Source organism: Schistocerca serialis, chromosome 4 (genome assembly GCF_023864345.2).
Source record: "Schistocerca serialis cubense isolate TAMUIC-IGC-003099 chromosome 4, iqSchSeri2.2, whole genome shotgun sequence".
NCBI lineage: Eukaryota > Metazoa > Arthropoda > Insecta > Orthoptera > Acrididae > Schistocerca > Schistocerca serialis.
The window spans coordinates 124,427,565-124,442,843 of NC_064641.1; positions in this window are offsets into that span (position 1 = coordinate 124,427,565).

Sequence of the window (15,279 nt, forward strand, 5' to 3'; positions counted from 1 at the left end):
GATACAATACACGTGTGCTAACACTTCTTCCAATCAAATGGTTCAAATGGCTCTGAGCACTATGGGACTTAACTGCTGTGGTCATCAGTTCCCTAGAACTTAGAACTACTTAAACCTAACTAACCTAAGGACATCACACACACCCATGCCCGAGGCAGGATTCGAACCTGCGACCGTAGCGGTCGCGCGGTTCCAGACTGTAGCGCCTAGAACCGCTCGCCCACTCCGGCCGGCTTCTTCCAATCCTCGAAACACTTCTCATAAGCACTTTTTGGTACAGCCTTGCGTACTTCTAGCGATGCAGTTTTTATTTCCTCAGTCGTTGAAAATCTTCATCCTTTCATAGGTCTCTTCAGTTTTCAGAACAGGAAAGAGTCGCAGGGCGCCAAATACGGTGGCATGATTGTCGTGTTGTTTTTGGCCAAAAAGTCTCTCACATGATGAATGAGCAGGTGTATTGTCAAGCTGCAAAAACTATTAATCATTTTTCCAAAATTCCGGACGTTTTTTGTGCGTCGGCCCATAACATCAACTCTCCTTAGATGAACATTTACGGAACGTATTGATATCGCTCTGTGCCGCTGGTGGTACTTGCAGTGTGCAGATTTGGGACAGGTTTGAGAGAAGGGAGCAGTAAATCGCGGCTGCGCAATTTCATGAAGCATTACGCCACGGTAATTGAAAAAAAAAACACTGAGCAAAACTGTGACATTTGATTGAACTTGGCATGTTTTTTTCGGTCTTGGCTCTCCGTGATGCTTCCATTGGGACGATTGGGATTTCGGTTCGACGTCATAACTGGAAACCCATGTTTCGTCACCAGTTATGATCCTTTTGAGCAAATCAGGATCATCATTGACGTCATTCAAGAGCCCCTGGGCGATGCTCATGCGACAGTTCTTCTGATTAAACTTGAGAAGTTTTGCAACAAACTTCGCTGCACACGTCTCATCCGAACAAGCATGACGCGTGCCGAGCGATATGCCAACATCGTCAGCAACTTCTCTTACGGTAATTTGACGATTTTCCTAAACATTTTCTTCACAGCTTCGGCGTTATCATCTGTTGTTGATGTGCTGGGACGTCCAGATCTAGGTTAGTCATTAGCATCTCACCGGCCGTCGTGGAAGAGCTTCTACCACTTATAAACTTGCTTAGAGCAGACTCACCGTATGCCACTGTCAACATTTCAAGTGTTTCAGAGCACTTAATTCCTTTTTTCACACCAAATTTGATGCAAATTCTTTGCTCCATTTTTATAATAATCGAAAATCACCGAGCACACTAAAACACGTCTAACATTTCTATCTGTTAAAAACAAACAACGTATGCTCTACCCTCCAAACTGTGAACACATGTTCGGGACATGTGTACCAACATAACAAAAAAGATCGATAATCGAATGTACCATGCCCGTGCGATTTGAAAAGTCACCTTACTTTTTGAAAAGCCCTCGCATAATAAACTTTTTTGTGACTGAGAAACTGATGTCCACGAATCAGCATGGTTTTAGAAAGCATCACTCGTGCGAAACTTAAAAAAAAAAGTTTCAAATGGCTCTGAGCACTATGCGACTTAACTTCTGAGGTCATCAGTCACCTAGAACTTAGAACTAATTAAACCTAACTAACCTAAGGACATCACACACATCCATGCCCGAGGCAAGATTCGAACCTGCGACCGTAGCGGTCGCTCGGTTCCAGACTGTAGCGCCTAGAACCGCACGGCCACTCCGGTCGGCTTGCGAAACTTAGCTTGCCCTTTTCTCACATGATATACTGCGAACTATGGATGAAGGGGAACAGGCAGATTGCATATTTCTATATTTCCGGAAAGCATTTGACACGGTGCCCCATTGCAGGCTGTTAACGAAGGTACGTGCATATGGAATAAGTTCACAGATATGTGAGTGTCTGGAAGACTTCTTAAATAATAGAACCCAGTATGTTGTCCTTGATGTCAAGTGTTCATCAGAGGCAAGGGTATCATCAGGAGTGCCCCAGGAAGGTGTGATGGGATCGCTGTTGTTCTCTATGTATATAAATGATTTGGCGGACAGAGTGGACAACAATCTGCAGTTGTTTGCTGATGATGCCGTGGCGTACGGTGAGAGGTCGGGGTTGAGTGACTGCAAGAAGATAGAAGACGACGTAGAAAAAAATTTCCAGTTTGTGTGTTGAATGGAAGTTAGCCCTAAATGCAGAAAAAATGTAAGTTAATGCGGAAGAGTAGGGTGAACAGACCTGTAATGTTCGGATACAGTATTACCAGTGTCCAGCTTGACACAGTCAAGTCGTCTAAATATCTAGGCATAACGTTGCAGAGTGACATGAGGTGGGACGAGCATGTGAAAACTGTGGAAGGGAAGGCAAATCGTCGACTTCGGTTTATGAAAAACTTTAGGAAAGACTGGTTCACCTGTATAAGAGACCGCATATCGGACGCTGGTGTGACCTGTTCTTGAGTTCTGCTCGAGTGTTTGGGATCCGTACTAGGTCGCGTTGAAGGAAGACATCGAAGCAATTCAGAGGAAGGGGGCTAGATTTGTTACCTGTAGGTTCGAACAACACGTATGTGTTACGTATATGCTTCGGGAACTCAAAAGGGAATTCCTGAAGAGAAGGCGGCGTTCTTTTCGAGAAACGCTATTGAAACAATTTAGAGAACCGGCATTTGAAGCTGACTGCCGAACGATTCTGCTGTCGCCAACATACATCGCGCGTAAGGAACGTGAAGATAAGATACGAGAAATTAGGGCTCATACGGAGGCGTACAGACTATCCTTTTTCCCTCGCTATAGCTCCGAGTGGAACAGGAGGAGAAATGACAAGTATTGGCACAGGGTACCCTCCGCCACACACCTTACGGTGGCTTGCGGAGTATCTACGTAGATGTAGATATAGATGGACGAAATTATGGCAAACCGTTGGTATTCAAAACAGTTGCCTCGGAACGGCTAAATACACATACAGCATTGTTCTCAAGTGAATCTTATGCCATCCCTCCTACATAGTAGTGAGAAGTACAGGGGACGACAACGGACGTGGATAGGAATCATGCACCCTTCTCTCCAATATATACTACTGGCCATTAAAATTGCTACACCAAGAAGATGACGTGCTACAGACGCGAAATTTAACCAATAGGGAGAAGATGCTGTGATATGCAAATGATTAGCTTTTCAGAGCATTCTCACAAGGTTGGCGCTGGTGGCGACACCTACAACGTGCTGACATGAGGAAAGTTTCCAACCGATTTCTCCTACACAAACAGCAGTTGACCGGCGTTACCTGGTGAAACGTTGTTGTGATGCCTCGTGTAAGGAGGAGAAATGCGTACCATCACGTTTCCGACTTTGATAAAGGTCGGATTGTAGCCTATCGCGATCGCGGTTTATCGTATCGCGACATTGCTGCTCGCATTGATGGAGATCCAATGACTGTTGCAGAATATGGAATCGGTGGGTTCAGGAGGGTAATACGGAACGCCGTGCTGGATCCCAACGGCCTCGTATCACTAACAGTCGAGATGACAGGCATCTTATCAGCATGGCTTTAACGGATCGTGCAGTCATGTCTCAATCCCTGAGTCAACAGATGGGGACGTTTGTAAGACAACAACCTTCTGCCCGAACAGTTCGACAACGTTCGCAGCAGCATGGACTATCAGCTCGGAGACCATGGCTGCCGTTACCCTTGACGCTGCATCACAAACAGGAGCGCCTGCGATGGTGTACTCAACGACGAACCTGGGTGCACGAATGGCAAAACGTCATTTTTTCAGATGAATCCAGGTTCTATTTACAGCATCAGGATGGTAGCATCCGTGTTTGGCGACATCGCGGTGAATGCACATTGGAAGCGTGTATTCGTCATCGCCATACTGGCGTATCACCCGGCGTGATGGTATGGGGTGCCATTGGTTACACGTCTCGGTCACCTCTTGTTCGCATTGACAGCACTTTGAACAGTGGACGTTACACTTCAGATGTGTTACGACCCGTGGTTCTACCCTTCATTCGATCCCTGCGAGACCCTACATTTCAGCAGGATAATGCACGACCGCATGTTCCAGGTCCTGTACGGGCCTTTCTGGATACAGAAAATGTTCGACTGCTGCCCTGGCCAGCACATTCTCCAGATCTCTCACCAACTGAAAACGTCTGGTGAATGGTGGCCGAGCAACTGGCTCGTCACAATACGCCAGTCACTACTCTCGATGAACTGTGGTATCGTGTTGAAACTGCATGAGCAGCTGTACATGTACACGCCACCCAAGCACTGTTTGATTCAATGCCCAGGCGTATCAAGGCCGTTATTACGGCCAGAGGTGGTTGTTCTGGGCACTGATTTCTCAGGATCTATGCACCCAAATTGCGTGAAAATGTAATCACATGTCATTTCTAGTGTAATATATTTGTCCAATGAATACCTGTTTATCATCTGCATTTCTTCTTAGTGTAACAATTTTAATGGCCAGTAGTGTAGATCACAGGGCTCAGTAATATCGAGGACTGATGACTGCGACGCGACAGCTCATGCTTGTGCTGACAGTACCAGACCTAGACAATGCGAGCCGTGCCAACAGCAGCCCTATTGTCTTGGAACACAGCCTCACCAAATTCAAATGGTTCAAATGGCTCTGAGCACTATGGGACTCAACTGCTGTGGTCATAAGTCCCCTAGAACTTAGAACTACTTAAACCTAACTAACCTAAGGACAGCACACAACACCCAGCCATCACGAGGCAGAGAAAATCCCCGACCCCGCCGGGAATCGAACCCGGGAACCCGGGCGTGGGAAGCGAGAACGCTACCGCACGACCACGAGATGCGGGCACAGCCTCACCATTGGGGAACAAATATGTACCTTGAGGTGGACCTGATCTGTCAAAATGCTCGCATAGTTCTTGCCAGTAATGCGACCTTGCAGACTAATCATGAGGCCCATGGAATACCACGATGCGGCTGCCCATATCATCACCGAACCCCCACCATATTTCACTCTTTGGACTTAAAATCGGCCCGAGGGTGGAAACAGTGTAAATCAAGACTCATCCAACCAAATAGCTTTCTTTCATTCCTCTATAGTCCAGGTTTCATGGTTTCGGCACCACGTTTGCCTTTGCGGGCAGTTGCATCAGTGACGAGTGGTTCCGGAATTCCAACTCGCCCTGCAATTTCCAGTTTATGAAACTCAGTTCGTGTTTCTTTGGTGCTGACAGGGTTCAGGAGTGCGGCATTCAGCTCTGCAGTGAGATTTTCAGCTGTCGTTCTATTATTTTTTTTTTTTTACAATCCATTTAAATGGCCGTCTGTCACTGTCACTCGCCACACACTTTCGTCGGCGTTGTAACCTAATGCGTGATGTTTTTCCGCTTTCGCTGTACACAGTACAAATCTGCGATGCGCTGCCTCTTGGAACACCAAAACCTTCGGCTCCCTTGGCTATGGAAGCACCCATCTTACGAGTACCAACAGTCTACCGACGTCCGAATTCACTTAGCTGCGCCATAATGCACTCGCAGCTACACAGAGCACTGTTCTGTCCGCGACTGACGCTGCAACGTATTGTGGGCGTTGCACAGGTGCCGTTCCTGGTCAGTTTCAGCAGTGCAACCAGCAGGCTTGGCAAGCATCTGCGTTTCTGTTCAAGAATGCATTTCTCGCGTTGGTTCCTTATTTTTAATCCAATCGTAGTATAAAATTAGGTGGACTGATAACGTAAGCAGTGAGGAGATTCTGCGCAGAATCGGAGAGGAAAGGAATATAAGGAAAACATTGACATGAAGAAGGGACAGGATGATAGGACATCTGCTAACACATCAGGGAATAACTTTTGTCGTACTAGATGAAGCTGTAGAGTGCAAAAACTGTAGAGGAAGACGGAGATTGGAATACATCCAGCAAGTAATTGAGGACGTAGGTTGCAAGTGCTACTCTCAGATGAAGGGGTGGGCACAAAAGAGAAATTCTTTCAAAAATGGTTCAAATGGCTCTAAGCACTATAGGACTTAACATCTGAGGTCATCAGACCCCTAGACGTAGAACTATTTAAACCTAACTAACCTAAGGACACCACACACATCCATGTCCGAGGCAGGATTCCAACCTGCGACCGTAGCAGCAGCGCGGTTCCGAACTGAAGCGCCTAGAACCGCTCGGCCACAGCGGCCGGCGAGAAATTCGTGGAGGCCGCATCAAACCAGTCAGAAGACTACAACCATCTCATACCCCGTCCTGTAACTAATTGCAATAAGTGGGGTGGGGCCCTCTAACGAGATTACCCTTAAACAGCGACCAGCTGTGATAATTTACCGCCGCTTTGAGAAACAGCTGAAATCGCTAAAGCTGTACAAAACCCCCAGGCCCCATGGAATCATGAGGTTCTACACAAAATTTGCGAATGAGTTAGACACTCTTTGCACCATCTCATGCTTTATATCCTTCAAATAAAAACTTCACACAGCGATTGGAAGAAACCACAGGTCACACACATCTGTCCGAACAGTAGTAGAAGTGATATTCAAAGCTGTCGCCATTTATCATTGGCATCAGTCTGCTGTATAATCTTAGCACATATATATTCTGACCTCAAGCGTAATGAGGTATCTGAAAGACAACTCGCGCTATCCTCACGTGACGTCCTGGGAGCCACGGATCAAGGCAGTCACGTGGATGCAGTATTTCTTGCCTCCCGAAAACATTTGACTCACTGTCACACAACAGAGGAGAACGTCTATGGTGAGAGCATTGCTTTCTGCACGTATCACCTACTTCAAAACGGAATTGTCACTGGATTTCAGTATACCGCTGTCTGTTAACATTTTACACTAACACCGAAACTTGAATATCAGATGCATTCGTCCTGTTTTTACAGGATACATATTAGTAACATCACCCGTGAGTAATTTTTGCTGCTGCATAATTGTTGCTGATAGGAATACAAATCATAATTCGTGAAAAGAGAAACAGTTGCTTTTCATGGATAAGTACCACCAAGTTACACGACTTAGGAGGCATATGAAATGGCGACAAAATTTCTGATCGTCGTATCTGAGTGCTGGTTGCATATACACTCACGGTAATGGAATGTATCCTACCATTGACACCTTGAGCGAGTGCTACGAAACTGATACGCCATATGTTTCTATATCCGTGGGATATGTTGACTACTTTCATCCTTACGCGTGCTTATTTTCAGTATCCTCAGCACAGAAAAAAATCATTCCTATAAATGACACGATGTCTATTGGGCGTGTCTGACCTTAACAGCATACCCAGAGGACGTGCACGCACGGCTTCTCGCGATCTTTCTGACTTTGACAGAAGTCGCAAGTCATTGGCATGAGGGGCATAGTAGCATCATTCTGTCAGATCGCCCAGATATTGGCTGTAGTGCAACAACTGCAGAACGAGGGGGGGTGGGGGAGTTCATTGGACTCAGAACAACAACATTGCTAGAAGAGTGGGGACGCGTCCTTGCTGAAGGACCACACCACGAGAAGATTTTATGAATCTTCGACTGGGTATAGCGAAAACAGAGAAGATAATAGCTGAAATACGGGCATAGATTACAAACGAAGTATCACCACGAAATGTTGCCATCAGGTGACTGGAAGCTGGGCTGAGATATCAAGTTGTCATGCACCCTTCACCAAGGACATCGTACCACAGACGATAGAGTGAAATGCGATTCTGAGTGTCATTCTCATTTTCAGCGGTAAGTCGCGCTTCTGTCTGTGGCAGACAGATCGAGTCCAACATGCACCACGGGATTAGTCGAGCGGTCTAAGGCGCTGCAGTCATGGACTGTGCGGCTGGTCCCGGCGGAGGTTCAAGTTCTCCCTCGGGCATTGGTGTGTGTGTTTGTCCTTAGGATAATTTAGGTTAAGTAGTGTGTAAGCTGACGGACTGATGACCTTAGCAGTTAAGTCCCATAAGATTTCACACACATTTGAACATGTTTGACTCCAACGTATCCGTTGGTAAAAGGTCACAGGAAACATCATTTGTCGAGACCCATATGTCTCCAGCTCCTGGAATCAGAGCCACAGAGTTTGGCAGCAATATGATTTGATAATTGTTGAGCGGAGGCTGAATGCTCGCCAGTATGGGTTGGGTTGTTTGGGAAAGGAGACCAGACAGCGAGGTCATCGGCCTCATCGGATTAGGGACGGACGGGGAAGGAAGTTGGCCGTGCCTTTTCAAAGGAACCTTCCCAGCATTTGCCTGGAGCGATTTAGGGAAATCATGGAAAACCTAAATCATTATGGCCGGACGCGGGATTGAACCGTCGTCCTCCCGAATGCGAGTCCAGTGTGCTAGCCACTACGCCACCTCGCTCGGTTCGCCAGTATGCTGCAAGAATGGAAACCCCTGTTATGATATTCTTTGTGATCAGGATTGCAAGTGGCGTATCGCAGCGGAATAATGCAAGGCCGCAAACGGCTTGACGAATGTGTGGATCCCTGACTTTCCCTGAGTGGTCCCCTCATTTGCTGCCCACAGATTATGTCCGGGACGTCACGGGTAGACGTATACTTTCATCACAGTTCCCAGCCAGTAAAATTCATGAGCTGACACTGCATGAGATTGGCATTCGGAGGCATTTTGCGTGGTGTGGTTCACACCTCGTACTGATTTAGATGATGGACATCACGTCCAAGTGGAATGAGTTTAATCATTTCATACCCACAAGGTTTTATCAATTTTGGAGTGGTGCCTTATGGTGTGACAATTTCCGTCAGTGGATGTTCTACTATTTGCACTGTACCATTGTCTATTAATAAAAGTATCATCACACGATGTGTCAAACGTTATTTTTGACTGCACTGAAGATTTGTTGGTATGGAGACGTAAGAGGTTATTTTGCAAGGAGAATCGTCGACAGGTGTAGAAGTTAATTCGGGGTTTCCCCAGGACAGAATGTTGGTATCATTGTATCCTTATTGCATATTTATGACCTGGCAGACAATGCTGACTGTAACCTCAGACGCTCTGGAGGTGACGTGGTTATCTGTAATGATGTACGATCAAAAAGGAGTTGCAGGAAAACCAGTAAGATCAGGATAAGATTTCAAAATTATGAAAAGACTTAGCATTCGATTTAAATGTTTAAACACGAAAAACTGTGGATTTCATAAAACAGGAAAGATGTAGCATCCTACGAATACAGCGTGCGTAGGTCACATTGGGAATCAGTGTACTCGTACAAATATCTGACTCTAACAAGCTGTGAGGATATAAAAATGGAAAGATCGCATTAGCACAGTCATAGGTACAGCAGATAATAAGTGAGAGTTCATTAGTAGCACACTAGGAAAATCCAGTCAGTCTACGAAATACTCGTGGGACCCATACTAGAATAGTGCTGAAGTGTATGTGGCCCATATTAAGTAGGACTAAGAGGGAATTTTGAGAGTGCACCAGGAACGGCGGCATGCATGACATGTTTATTTCATCCACAGCATTTGTGGACAAAAACATTCCTGAAATGAACTGATCAGCACAGTGTTCGGACATGAACCATACGAAACACCTTTGGGGTCAGTTGACTTCGCTCACGAACTCAGTATCTAACGTCCAGCATTTGTGGTTTCTGCTCTTGAGGGTGCCATTTCTCCACAGACATTAAGTCAGCTCATTGAAAGTCTCTCCAGCAGTATTTTGAAGCGATCATAAAGGCGAAGTGTGGACACATCCCATATTAATGTCCAGTAATGGGTGTGCGTCTACTTTTAATCGGTGTGGTTGTGAAAGGCCGGATGTGGACTGCAAGTGCCGTCACAGTGATTACCAGGGTTTTTACTTCCACCAAACTCGGTGTAACCATCAGAAGTACCAGTTAATATGATGCTGGCCGCATGGCATGTGCAACAACACGCCAACAGAAAAAAACGAAAAAAAGTCATTAAAATATGAACAACCGATGAAATTTCAGAAACATCAAAGGAAGAATTTTCGACAGCAGCGTGATGTCACCCTTTCATCTTGATAACGAAACCTGACCACCTCACATATTAGCTACGAAATGTACACAAACAGTTGCATTTAACAAATTATTCTCGTCACGTAGCCGGAACTAGTGTATAATTTCACGCCCAGCTTTCTCCCTAGTGGACCTGTTCTGACTGATGCAGACACACCTCTCCCAGCTGGAGTCGCCCGCCGTGATGAGCCATGTTTTGCTGATGCTGTCCACGTGATACACTCAAAGGATTTTCTGAGCGGGCGGCTCCAGCGTCAACGACATTTCTGTTGAACACTTCAGGAACGTGATGTCGTATCTCGAATGCGAGAAACCCTAAAATCAACCCTGTGTTTCTTATCCTACAGTTTTCTTAAACGACTTGAAGCTGGAACATACGACAATAATCAGGCGCTCTTCACATCTACATCTACGTGATTACTCTGCTATTCACAAAAAAGTGCCTGGCAGAGGGTTCAATGAACCACCTTCAAGCTGTCTCCCTACCGTTCCACTCTCGAACAGTGCGCGGGGAAAACGAGCACTTAAATTTTTCTGTGCGAGCCCTGATTTCTCTTATTTTATCGTGATGCTCATTTCTGCCTATGTAGGTAGGTGCCAACAGAACGTTTCAGCAATCGGAGGAGAAAACTGGTGATTGAAATGTCATGAGAAGATCCCGTCGCAACGAAAAACGCCTTTGTTTCAATGATTGCCTCTCCAATTCACCTATCATAAGCGATACTCCAGAATAGGGCGGACAAGCGTGGTGTAAGTAGTCTCTTTAGTAGACCTGTTGCACATTCTAAGTGATCTGCCAATGAATCACAGTCTTTGGTTTACTCTACCCATAACATTATCTATGTCATCATTCCAATTTAGGTTATCTGTAATTGTAATCCCTAAGTATTTAGTTGAATTTACAGCCTTAAGATTTGTGTGACTTATCGCGTAATCGAAATTTAACGGATTTTTTTTAGTACTCATGTGAATAACTTCACACTTTTCTTTATTCTGGGTCAATTGCCACTTTCGCACCCTACAGATATCTAAATCATTTTGCAATTCGTTTTGGTCGTATGATGACTTTACAAGACGGTAAATGACAGTATCATCTGCAAACAATCTAACACGGCTTCTCACAGTGTCTCCTATGTCGTTAATATAGATCAGGAACAATAGAGGACCTATAACACTTCCTTGGGGAACGCCGATTACTTCTGTTTTACTCGATGATTTTCCGTTTGTTACTACGAACTGTGACCTTTCTGACAGCAAATCACGAATCCAGTCGCAAAACTGAGGCGATACTTCATAGGCACGCAGTTTGGTTAGAAGACGCTTGTGAGGAACGGTGTAGAAAGCCTTCTGGAAACCTAAAAATATGGAATCAATTTCAGATCGCCTCTCAATAGCACTCATTCCTTCATGAGTATAAAGAGCTAGTTGTGTTTCACAAGAACGATGTTTTCTGAATCCCTATTGACTATGTGTCAATGAATCGTTTTCTTCGAGGTACTTCATAATGTAGAATACAGTATATGTTCCAAAACCCTACTGCTAATCGACGTTAGTGATGTGGGCCTGTAATTCAGCGGATTACTCCTATTGGTGTGACATGAGCAATTTTCCAGATGAGGTACGGATCTTTTTGTCAGCAAGTGGTTGTATGTATTTGCTAAATATGCCCTCCTGCTTAGCTGAGTGATAACGTGCTTGCCTCCCATATTCTGGGCACGGGTTCGATCCCCGGCTGGGTCGGAGATTTTCTCCGCTAGGGGACTGGGTGTTGGGTTGTCATCATCCTTTCGTCCTCATCATCGGCCGCAAGTCGCCTAATGTGGCGCCGACTGAAATAAGACTCGCACTTGGCAGCCGAACCCGAATGGGACATCCCGGCCAACAATGCCATACGGTCATTTCATTTTTTCATTGCTAAATATGGAGCTATTGTGTCAGCATACTCTGAAAGGAACCTGATTGGTATACAATCTGGACCGGAGGCCTTGCCTTTATTAAGTGATTTAAGCTGCTTTCCTACACCGAGGATATCTACTTCTATGTTTCTCATCTTGGCAGTTGTTTTTGATTGGAATTCAGGAATATTTACTTCGTCTTCTTTGGTGAAAGTGTTTCGGAAAACTGTGTTTAATAGCACTGTTCTAGTGGCACTGTCATCAGTGACTTCACGTTGCTATCGCGCATGAAAGGTATTGATTGCGTCTAGCCACTGGTGTGCTTTATGTGTGACCAGAATCTCTTTGGGTTTTCTGCCAGATTCCGAGACAGAGTTTCATTGTGGACAATCTCGCAATCTCGCATTGAAGTACGCGCTATCTTTTGAACTTCTGCAAACCTTTGCCAATGTTGGGGATTTTGCGTTCTTTTAAATTTAGCATGCGTTTTTCGTTGCTTCTGCAACAACAATCTGACCCGTTTTGTGTACCATGGGGGATCAGTAACATCACTTATTAATTTGTGTGGTATATATCTCTCAATTGCCGTGTGTACTATCTCTCTGAAATCATTCCACATCTTTTCTACGCTTACATGATCAGATCGGAAGGAGTGCAGACTGTCTCTTAAAAAGGCGTTAAGAGCATTTTTATCAGCTTCTTTAAATAGATGTACTTCTTGATGATGGTTGCGGGTGTTATGGTATTCAGCCTAGCAGCAACTGCCTAGTGGTTGCTAATCCCTGTATTGGTCTCAATACTCTCTATTTATCCAGGATTATTTGTTGCTAAGAGGTCAAGTATGCATTCGTAACCATTTACACTTCGAATGGACTCATGAACTAACTGTTCAAAATAATTTTCTGAGAAAGTATTCAGTACAATTTAGGATGACGTTTTATGCCTGCGGCCGACTTTAAACGCAAAATTTTTCCAGCATATCGAGGGTAGATTGAAGTCACCACCGACTGTAATTGTATTTTCTTTAAACTGTTCAGCAACTATATATTCTGAGTCGGAGGGTCGGTAAAACGACCCAGTTCATTGCGATTGTCAAGTATAACCTCTATTAATACTGGCAAGTGCTCTACCATCTGAGCTACCGAAACACGACTCACGCCCGGTACTCACAGCTTTACTTCTGCCAGTACCTCGTCTCTTACCTTCCAAACTTTACAGAAGCTCTCCTGCGAACCTTGCAGAACTAGCACTCCTGAAAGAAAGGATATTGCGGAGACATGGCTTAGCCACAGCCTGGGGGATGTTTCCAGAATGAGATTTTCATTCTGCAGCGGAGTGTGCGCTGATATGAAACTTCCTGGCAGATTAAAACTGTGTGCCCGACCGAGACTCGAACTCGGGAGTGCTAGTTCTGCAAGGTTCGCAGGAGAGCTTCTGTAAAGTTTGGAAGGTAGGAGACGAGGTACTGGCAGAAGTAAAGCTATGAGTACCGGGCGTGAGTCGTGCTTCGGTAACTCAGATGGTAGAGCACTTGCATGCGAAAGGCAAAGGTCCCGAGTTCGAGTCTCGGTCGGGCACACAGTTTTAATCTGCCAGGAAGTTTCATATCAGCGCACACTCCGCTGCAGAGTGAAAATCTCATTCTATTAATACTATTTCGCAGAAACTATCTACTTCATTTTCACAAGGTAAACTACTTCTGATAGCAATAAACACTCCACCACCAACTGTATTTAATCTATCCTTTCTGAACACTGTTAGGTCGTCAAAAAAATTGCGGATGAACTTATTTCCGGCTTTAGTCAGCTTTCTGTACCTATAACTATTTGAGCTTTAGTGCTTTCTATTATGGCTTGGTGCTTTGGTTCTTCTCGACACAGCTACGACAATTTTGAACTACAACACTAATCGTTTCTACAACTACCTTACTGTGTTTTACCTGACCCCTTTTAGACCGACGCCCATTCTTTGGTTTCCTGAGACCCTGTAATCTAAACAACTGCCCAGTCCCTTCCACACAGCCCCCACTACCCGTGTAGCCGTGTGTAGTGGACTCCTGACCTATTAAGCCGAACCCGGAAACCTACCACCCTATGGCGCAAGTCAAGGAATCTGCACCCTACACGGTCACAGAACTGCCTGAGCCTCTGATTCAGACCCCACTCGGCTCTGCACCAAATGACCGCAGTCGATTCTAGCAGTCGACATCTAGGGTTCGTCCGTCCAGTGCAGCTTCCTCACCACAGTCTTCCTTGATACATTAGCTGGACACCACACTGTACAGTCTCTGCATCTACTGAAAAGCTCTGCACTTTTGAAAAACCAGACAGCTTCATCACATACGCTTGCGGGCTGTTTCACATTCGTTGGGCACACATTCGGTTGAGCAATGAGTGGTGAGAGTCTGCAGAATATCGTAAAATCTCCCCTCCGAAAATAGTCCAAATCCAAATGTTGTATACGATATACGGATACCGAAACGTCTCTTCCTGCAAATGTTTCATTTTTTACAATACTCAGACGGCGTACACATATATTTAATGTGCCATGACCCTCCAGGATATTTGATATAGCTTAGGTAGTGCTATTCCATAAAATTTCTGGCGTGCAGCCGCATAAATTCCACTTTTTCTTCTAATATTTCTGTGTATAGCGTCCAGCGAACTTCAGAGTGAGCCGAGGTGACTCACGCTCCAGCACTAGCTACGTCCTTATAAACCCATGGACCGCACCATCGCCCATTTGGCCACAGAGCCACAAGGCCCCAGATACGTTGATCAGCGGCAAAGAGGTATGACACATGCATGGAATTAGATCTATGGCTGCGCGGTCGATCCACACGGTAATATCGATGTATCACTACGAGCTGCACCGTCGCGACGACTTTGTGAGTTTATTACAGAAAGTGCCGGATTCCATGACTTGTACAAGCTGAAACCGCTATCTCTATTAATTTAATTCGTCGCCAACCGAATTTCAATTTCTTCTTTCGCTATTGAGTCCCATAAGGGCCCAACGTTAATGCAGTTCTCTGCCATCTCAGATTTCTGTGGTTGTAAGAGCCGGATATACCTGCGGTGCCCTGTCCATCTGTCATGTGCTTGTCGTCTATCCGATGTGTGCCGGCCGATGTGGCCGAGCGGTTGTAGGCGCTTCAGTCCGGAGCCGCGCGACCGCTACGGTCGCAGGTTCGATTCCTGCTTCGGGCATGGCTGTATGTGATGTCCTTAGGTTAGTTAGGTTTAATTAGTTATAAGTTCTAGGGGACTGATGATCTCAGATGTTAAGTCCCATAGTGGTCAGAGCCATTTGAACCATTTTATCCGATGTGTGAACGGCTATACTCGCAAGGGATCTTGGAAACCCCAGTCTTCCGAAGCACTAATCATCTTTA